Genomic DNA, 9,739 nt, shown 5'->3' on the forward strand with positions numbered 1-9,739 from the left:
GTTCAAGCTTTAGCACCCTGCTTTGCCTGTCGGCGTCCCAGGCTCCCCAGCCCAGAGTAGCTGGGCTTTTGAGAGCTGTAGTTGGGGGTGCCTGTGTAAGGGCAGCCATAGTTATATGACTTCTTGTGCTTTCAGTGACTCCCTACGAGGAATATTTGCATCTTGGTGGTGTTCAGAGTGGGGGAAAGGAGGGGAGGAAAGGACATGGCAACAAAAATCTGCAACAAAAGATACTGCAGCAAAATCTGGAAAAACCGGGAGTGGAAAACAGGAGTGGAAAACCTGAGCAAAGCGTAGTGGAGTAGTGACTGGAGCAGAAGTAACAGGAGAGCTCAAAATGAGGGGAGAATGGGGACAGAGCGGGCAGAAGGAGTCGAAATGAAAACAAAGCCTGGTGAGCAAAGGGGCCTGGGAGAAGGCAGGGCGAGGCGGCAAGGTCGAGTGAGGCGCTGGAGGCAGAGGTTGGGTGGGGAGGGAGGAAAGCATTGGGAAGCAGCAATGTGTGATACGGTACAGTGATACAGGTAACTGTCTTCTGCTCCCAGACTTCTTTCCTGTGGAGTCCTGCTTCAGGCGCCGGATCACATATAATCCGGGAAAACATCGTTGTGGAGTGAAAGAGGCTGTTTCATTTGGGAGACCTGCTGACCTGTTGTGAGAGTTGGAGGCTGTTTAGAATAGGAGGTTGGTAGGAGAGACGGGAAGGTGCAATGGTGAGCAGACCATGGGATGCTGCCCTGTAGAATTAGATTTTATCCTTGCCTCTACTGCAGAGACTTTATATGATGATGCATAAGATTTGAGAGATTTCCTGTGTAAGACATTGAGCAATGGACTATTCAGCTCTACTTAGGTTATTCAGAGTTTATCTGTAAAATGCATGAAATCCAGGTCTCTCTGAAGACCATTACAAAGCCTTCCTAGACATCACTGGGACAGGATTTCTCAGATAATAATTACGGACTTTGTGATCTCTTCTTACCTGCTAGCCTACTGCCTACTGGACACTGGGAGGGTATTAGAAAGAAGTGTATCATACATGCCTGCCCTGCTTTTAGGCCCTCTGCAAGGTGTTTGCTTTTGACAAGCTGGGATACTGGGCTTTACGTTAGCTACATTCAACTCATGATGTGCTGTGCGGTTTGTCTGCTGCTCTGTCTCATTCCGTTTGCATCAGTACATTTTGGGTAACAAGGCTATACAGCCTCATGAGGATGCAAGATGTCCACAGGATTTTTAAGACATTTCATGTAGGAGATACGCAAAGAGTTTGGAGGCAGAAGGACTGACCGTTCAGGTGACAGTAGCACAATTACCAACCATCCAACAACAAATTCCATCCACTTACAAAAAAAATCTTAAAATTAATTGTATCCTGAATCACGCACCATCTTACATCTGATATAACCAGAAATATAAAATGCCATCATTAGTCAGGACTTGTATGTATCTATCACTACAGTAATTAAATACTTTAGAAACACTGGGAAAGATTACGCCAATTCTAGCACTCATATGGGTATAACTGTGTCTGCAATTAGGATGCTACATCACCTTCACATTTCAAAACTGAAAATGCAGCAAAATAAAAATCTTTCAACACAAATTGTTTAGCAACAGCCAAATGCTGAGCGTAGAGAAGTTGAATTGTGAATTGCAGAATATTTTGAGAATTATTATACTCCTCAAGGAAACAATACTACATTTCAGGTGAAATGCAGAGAATACTTTTGTAGAAGAACAAGATGACTGTTCTTTTATAATATCCAAGCCCGATATCCTGCAGCCCCCAGGAGCAGCCACCAGCGGGTAAGGCTAGACACATGTGGGAATGCCTCCTAGTACTCTCCCATTCCCCAGCCATCTGCAGCTGATGGCATGTGGTTTCTGCCTGTTTAGTAAAACAGCGGATTTCTCCTCATGATACTTGTCCAGTTTTCCCCTGGACCCATCATCTAGCAGTGAATTGCACAGGTCTATCAGCTGTTGCATGAGAAGCCACCTTTTTCGTTTTGAACGTGGCTTCTCCCAGCTTCAGTGATGCTTCGCTTATTGGAAGAGTAAGTGAGCAATTGATCCATACTTAGCTACTGTGCTGCTGGATTTTATAGATGTCAGTCATATTCCTTATAATCTCTCTCTTTTCCAAGCTGACGAGCCCTGGCATATTCAATGTTCCTTCTCTGGGAGCCAGTCTATACCTCTGGTTTTCCTCATTGCTCTTTTCTGACCTTTTTCAAGTGGTACTATATCATAGTAGCGATATCCCCTTTGGACCACGACTGTGCTGATAGGTCTGACCTAGGCAGGGCAGTGCCCTTGGAGTGTAATTTTTAGCAGACATGATTTTAAAATGTTACACTTTAACTAGCAAAAAGATGCTTGTAACAACACTTGTTTCGGTTTAGCTTGCACTGGCAAATAACATGCTTAAGCTAAAGTAAAATAAGCCATCCTTAAAAAATATGCACTGATGAGATGCTACTGATTTAAAAAGTCATAGGTAATGAAGCTGGTTTAAGTTTGTGCTTGGCAAGGAGCCTGTCTTGTAGGAAAACAATGGTCTGCTTCACATTGAGTCGGTACGGGGTTGATATGTCCTTCCACTGGAACCTGAAATGATTTACCTGATCCACACGAATGAAGCCAAAGCAGCCAGCGGCTCTGTAGCCTGCTCCCCAGGCTGCCTTGCCCTCCTCTGCCCGCCCTTGCTTTCCTCTGGCAGGTCCTGTTCTGAAACGCTTCTTTCTCTGCTTCCCTCACCTGTTTTCTGCTCCTTGCTCCTTGCTCTCACACACTGTCTTGGGCCTCCGCTTCAAAGCCTTTCTTGGACCTATCTGTTGCTATTTTTTTTTATATCTTAGGTGACAGTGAAGACCTCCACTTTCCAGTGACCCTGGTTTTGCCGCTTTTATCTGTGCTTCTCAGAACGTGACCTTGCCTCCCAGATGACTTTAAAGCTCTTCATTATTTCCTTCTTTTTAAATCCCTTTTCAAGGCTAACTTCCACAACAGATACTGACCAAATAACGATAAGTTGAGGGATTCTGAGAACAGCATCCTTAGCTATTAAAAATAAAACAAAAGCAAATACATACCATGTGTATAAAATAGAAGATATTCTCACAGTAACTCTTACCTGCTCATGTAATTCTGAGCTCCAGCCTTACATGCACGTCTCCCTTACCATGTATGAGAAGTGCTGGGGAAATAAGGCAAATATTTGAGTCAGTCTGGGGTTTATTATATGTTTATGTAAGAACTTCTAGAAAAGAACCTTCACTGTTTTCCTGGAGGAAATTATCGGATTATATATGTATCTGAATGTAATAAAAAAACAAGCAGTTTATCAACATCTTGGTTTATAAACAGATGATAAGATTAAGAACAGTATTTAAACATAGTAAAATTTTCTAAGTTACATGTTACAAAAGACAAGTAATTCTATCATCTTTCTGTAGTGGATAAGCTAAGAGAAATATTTGAGAGTGTTTAACTCAAGGTACTGTATTCTCTCTTAGCAGGAAGGGTTACGTAGACATGAATGCCATACATGAGAATCTCTTACCTCTGCAATTTATATATAGGAGGCATTGATTCAGCTGAAGTATCTGGATGATTTTCTGCAATGTGTGCACTGGTTCTGGCTGATCCAAATGTCAGTTATAATGCTTTTTGTACCTGAGTTTTTTCTGCCTGGTATTCTGTACCCTTTCAGTCTTTTGCTTCACGTTTACAAGAGAAAGGATGGCTTAAAGGGACATTATTCCAATGAACTGTGGGACAGAAGGTGGCAAATGGTGACATATCTGTGGAACTTGTATGGAAAATTATAGCATGGTAAGTGAGGGTTTTTTCTTTTCGCTTGAAAATAGTCTCTAATAAAGAGGAAGAACTGGAGGAAATGTCAGTTCTCCAGTTGCAGATGTACACAGAAGGATGTGCAACTGGCTTAAGCTTCAGAGACCCTCCAGTCTTCTAAAAAGGTATTTGCTGATGTATAAATGACCAGATACTCAAATATTATTCATGACTTGCAGAACTAGAGGTCTCTCAGTATTATCTCCTTTTCACTTTTTTTGTAAAGACTGGAGTCCACTGAGCAAATGCAAATCATAAGGTCAAGGTAGTCTGACATACGATTTTGTGACCGTCTGTGAGAGAAGATTTTTTTTTTTCTGTCACAGTCCCCTTTGACACCTAGATATGAGTCATCTGGCACGTGAGAAAGTAATTCTATGTGGCAACATTGTCTCAGTGAGAATTAAACTCTTACAGTCCCAAAACCCTTGCACTTCTAATTCTTGTTCAACACATAAATTTTTTTTTGCTTTTATTTTGAAATACATGAAGCCGTCCCAGCTAGATTCGATATTTTCTTTGAACGGTTGATGAACCAAACAAATGTTTAAAAGGACATAAAGCGAACATGATATCCAGGCATGTTATTTAGGTCTGTTACTTACTACATGGTGCGTTTTTGATCCCCTAATTGCCTTCTTAAAGACACCTTAAGTCTCAGCCTTCTAGTAATGGGCAGAATCCTCTAATTATGCTGTAGCTGTACTCAGATTGTGTCATTAGACAAATCAGTGGGAGATGCAGGTTCTTGTAATCATTGTGGTTGCCTTAGCTGTTATGGTTTGTTCGGCATTTGCAATTACAGTGAAACAATAACACTGTTAAACAGTAATTACTTTGCTTTCACAGAAGCAAAGCAAAAGTGTTTAAGAGAAAGTCTATTGGAAAACAAGAAATAAAGGGGTGCTTCAGTCACAGCTCCACATCCTTTGATTCCAGGACAGAATATGAATTTTAATTGCTCTTACTTTTATACAGTTAAGGGCTCTGATTTTTTTTTTGTTGTTGTTTTGGGTTTTTGTGTGTGTGTGTGTTTTTATGGGGGTTTTTTTGGTGGTGGTGTCTTTTCTGTTTCTTTTTCTGTATAAATCAGGCCAAATTTCACCAGAGTGGAGTAATTGCCACAGAATAGATAACTGGTTTGTTGCAGCACGGGGGAGTCCCATCGGTTAGTGCTGATACCTTTAATTCCTACATAAAGAATCTTCTAGCTCATGCTTGGAGGCAAAAGCCAGAAAGACTAGAAAGATAACAGATAACAGATAACTTTTACAATGCCTGTACCATGGATTTGACTGTCTCTGGTTCCATATGTCTTCACAGCCCAAACCAATGTTGTCAGTGCCTGTTGTCTTCAAAGCACCTTTGAATCCCGTGGGAACCATAATTAATTGGAACAGTACCTGTTCCAATTTGGACAGACAGCTTGGTCTTGCCAGTTATCAGGCACCGTTAACCTAATATTTCTGTTTCTGCCCATTGTAGTCTTTGGTTTAACTTTTTATATTCCTTTTTTTGTACAGTAGTACATGCAGTTAAATTGTATCCAGTTACATAGTCCTAGATAATGGACTAGACCATTTATTTTACAAGTGGCCACTGTGCATTTGCACTTTTGGAAGTGCTGCTGATGTAGTTTAAGCCAGAGGAGACCACATCCTGAGGCTGTGAACACATCGAGGACATCTTAAAAAATTAATTTAAAGATGTGTAGCTTTAATTCTTCTTTACTGTAAAGTATATTTCTCTTTGAATTGGGCTACTTTTTATAGGTGCAGCCTTCTGTGACTCTTCCTATAAGGAAGTTTTATAGTGCTTTATTACAGCTCTGTTTTCCAGTATAGCTCTGGAAATAATAACTTTATGCTTCTCTGTTGCTTATTAATTTTTGCTTGCAAGTTCATGGAGTTTTTGGCATTGCATAAGAGCCCTAGTCATAGACCCATTATACTAAATATATATACTAGCCTAAGGAAGGGGTAGCAGCTTTGCATAAAGAATGCAAGATTTGTGTGGAGATTTATTATGTCTTCAGGCCAAAAAGTGATGTCAAAGAAAGACAAATAGAAGGACATGGCCATAGGCAAGAGCTTATAGAAGCAATTAATGATTCACCTCAAGAGCCATCACTGACCACAAAACAAGATCCTACTGGTTGAAGTAACTGCAGGGTAACAAAACTAATCTAACAGATCTAGCCTCCCAGAGTCAGGGTGGCAAATTAGGGACATGTCCTTGCCTATCTGCAGTAAAACAGTTTAAAGTTAGTGCTTCCGTAATAAAAAGGAGGTCTTCCATACAGGGGTTTTCCTCTGACGCTGAACTTGTTCCTGCTGAGGTCCTGACGTGCAGATGGAAGGATGCCCTCGCTTGCAACTTAACGTCTGAAGCTGGGGAAAGCTGTAGCAGCACTAGGCTGGCCACTTGCTAGAGCTTCTTTTTATGTTAAAACTTTAAGTGACTGGTAACTTTATTATTTTCTTTCTGTTAAGTTCATAACAATTATATATGTATTTCTCTCATGGTACCTTTGGATTATATGGTTTTAAATTTATTTGCTGTGTTTCATGGTTAGTCTTTTCAGTAAAATTCTATGGGATATGTTGTTTCTCAACTAGTCATTGAACCATCTTACTTCCCAGTTCATATTTGAGGACCCAAAAGCTTTAGCTGCATTTTTATTTTCAAGTTTTTTTGCTGAATGGGAAACTTTTATTTCATTCTGCTCTTTCTGCACTCTCTAGGCCTATCAAGTATTTTTAATTTCCTTAGTTATACCATGTGACTATGAGAAACTATAGACAGTTTGTTCATCTGGGAGGTATTTCTCCAAGTTCAATGGTTCGGTGGCAAACACCACTGACCAATGTGAGGAGAGACTACCTACCGAAATATAACTTACAAATAAGAAATTTTGTTTCTCTGTTACAAGCTCATATTAAAGGGTGACCACATATAGAGAGGAATGGCACAGGAATGCTCCAAACCAGCAACTTTCTTTGAGATGAAGAGTGATATAATTAGAGGATCAAGAAGCAGCTTGTTAGTTTCTAACTACATTTATGCTAGGAAATTAAATAGTCAATCATCTGATTTAAAGAGCTGCTGTAACTTGAGTGTGATTCAGGGATACTTAAGCTAATTGCTTACTGTTTTTTTTAATAGCATACAACTTTTTTTAACATAAGGGAGTGTGACAGGGAAGGCTTGCTTGACTCACGGGCTTTAACTCAAATCAGGATCAAAGCGATTTACTGATTTATTAGCCGGCAGTCAGGGAGCTTCACATTCTGGATCAATATCAGCAGGTCAACAGATAAAGCAGAGTATGAGACACTTGCAAAATGTTAAAAAACACCTACAAGTTTCTAATGCCCTTTTATAACTAAGCCCCCAAATTTCTAATCCCACAGGAGCATGTTCACGTGTGCACACCCCTCTCTTGCAGGACAGGGGATGACAAGCACAGCCCCCTCTTTTGGCCGTGCACATTCTCCTGCTGGAGATGGGGCTGCTCCCGCTTTGTGCATAGCAGTGCAGCTCCCCGCTGCCTGCTAGTCCGTGCTCTGGCAAGAGGGCACCCCACAAGTTCCCGCAGGCACCCCGAGCTGTGGGTCCTTCTGCCGCTGCAGCCTGTCCTGTCAGCCCCGCTCTCCCCATGGAACAGGGAGGATGCTGCGTCAGGCCGAGATGGGGGCACGATGGCAGCGGGGTGACTCCTGGCAGCATCCGAGGCAGGGGTCTGACTGCTGTGCTGAGCGCCTTCGCACGCCCAGGTCTCACCCTGCAGTTACAAATTTCCTTCCATCTTTTATACTTCTCCTCAAGCTGACTCTTTTCTCAAAAGCCTCTTGGTAGTGCCCTGGTTGCTGCTTAATCCAATGGATGCCTATTGTAAACAAACATTGTCATTATTAGTTTCCTCATCTGATGCTCAGTTTTGGGGTAACCTCTTCTCAGACCAGGCAGTTTTGGGTGTTCCATCTGCACGGGCTGTTTACATTCACAATCCTGCCATACCACCAGTTACTATCCAGGCCATGCTACCAGGACAGGTCCATCAGGAGGTTTTGTTACCTCAAAACTCGACTGGTATAAAATTACTATTATAACGTTTCATATTCTCAACAGGTGAGGAGCTGTGCGGGGTGGAAGAAATGCCAGATGGTCCATCGCTCACCCTGGAGCCATCCCTTCTGACTCCTTGTACTTCATTGCTGGCTTATCCAGCCAGAGCACAGGCTGGTCACTTCACATTTAAAATACCAGGGAAATATTCTCATTGGATGAGAGAATGCTAAGTAAGAAATATTTTAGATTAAAATATTTTGATGAAACTCACAGATAAATTTGTATATACAGTAATTCTGGTAAGAAAAGAGTAATATAAAGAGACAAACCAAAGGGGCAGTTATCCCCGTCATCCCTCTTCAGCCATGGCCAACTGTAGCTAACCAAGGCTAAGGAAAAAAATAAGCCATGTGTGCTATGGTAGTTCCCCAGATAAATCTGAATGATATATAGTGGCATAATGATATTTTCTGTTTTGTTTTCTATTTATTTTCTTGTAATTGCCAGCATTCGATTTGCTCTTGACCATAACTGAGCATGGGACTCAGTAATAACATTTTCACAGAAATACCTATTAAAAGTTTTGGATCTCTTTCCCAACTGACTCTCACAGCCTATCCCAAACTGAGCTTATTTATCACTACAGAAATCAAGTGACTTCATAGACATTAGTCTTAGGAAATCTGTGGTGTGACTTCTAAGACATTAGTCTTAGGAAATCTGTGGTGTGCTATTGCTCACAATTGCTAACAGGGCATAGCTGTGCAGAAGCCATTAATATAGCATTATTAACATAAAGCATAGCAGTGCCCTTTCTCCTGCTCTGTGTCTCTTTTATTAACATTACATTTTATCTAAGGTATATTCAAGAAATTTTCTTTCCATCCTCTTTCCACACCCCTTGATTTTTCAGTGCTTTTAAAATACCAGTTGCCTGATCCAGTTCTGAGCACAGTTTCTCTTGATGACTGCCAAAAGCGAAGAGGAACATGACAGCAAGGGCTGGGGACTTACTAAACCTGGCTTGCCACCAGAGAAAACATGATGTTGGATGACATCCTAGAAATAATGTAAGTTAAATAACGTATTGTTAAATTATTTTTATTCTTGGCTCTCCAAGCTCTAAAATAAAGCTCTTCTAGCCGTGGCCAGGTGATGACTTAGCAAGGAGACAAGGCAGTGAAAGATGTTACTGTGCTCGCTGGTTTAGTGATGCTCCCCTGCTGGTAATTACCATCCCCGCAGCTCTGCTCAGGAGGGAGAGCGTTTGTGACCATTAGGTTCACCAGAGACAAAATAAGCTGGGTTAGTCTAATATGTGAATAAGCAGGGTGAACCAAACAGGCTGATTCAGTTTGAAACAGGCCAGGAGTGTCCGCACGAGCTGTTTGATCGGCTGGTGTGTGAGAGCAGCGGCTTCTGGCAGAAAGGCAGCAACAGCCGCCAGGGCAGAAGGTTTTCCTTTGGGCCCTTGGGATGCAGAAAAGCCTTCAAAAGAAATCACTTGTGTTCAGCACGATAAAATATTTGCCGTGTATGTATAAAAGTATAAACTATGAAGGATCTAGTCTTCCCTTCTGCAAGACCTCTTGCCTTCAGTACAAAGCCAGCAAAGAGGTAGAGGTGAAATATTTGATGAAAATCACTTTTTTTTCATTTATACATTCCAAGGAAAAAATTTCATTATCAATAAACAGATATTCTGTTATGGTCTGATGTGCATTGGACTGTTCATGCTGTGAAGCAGCCTCTAGCTGCTTTTTGCCTGCAACTACAAAAATGCAGAATATTCCTTATATATAGCTCA

The sequence above is a fragment of the Aptenodytes forsteri genome, unplaced genomic scaffold (assembly GCF_000699145.1).
Source record: "Aptenodytes forsteri isolate BGI_AS27 unplaced genomic scaffold, ASM69914v1 Scaffold139, whole genome shotgun sequence".
In the NCBI taxonomy this organism is placed as follows: domain Eukaryota; kingdom Metazoa; phylum Chordata; class Aves; order Sphenisciformes; family Spheniscidae; genus Aptenodytes; species Aptenodytes forsteri.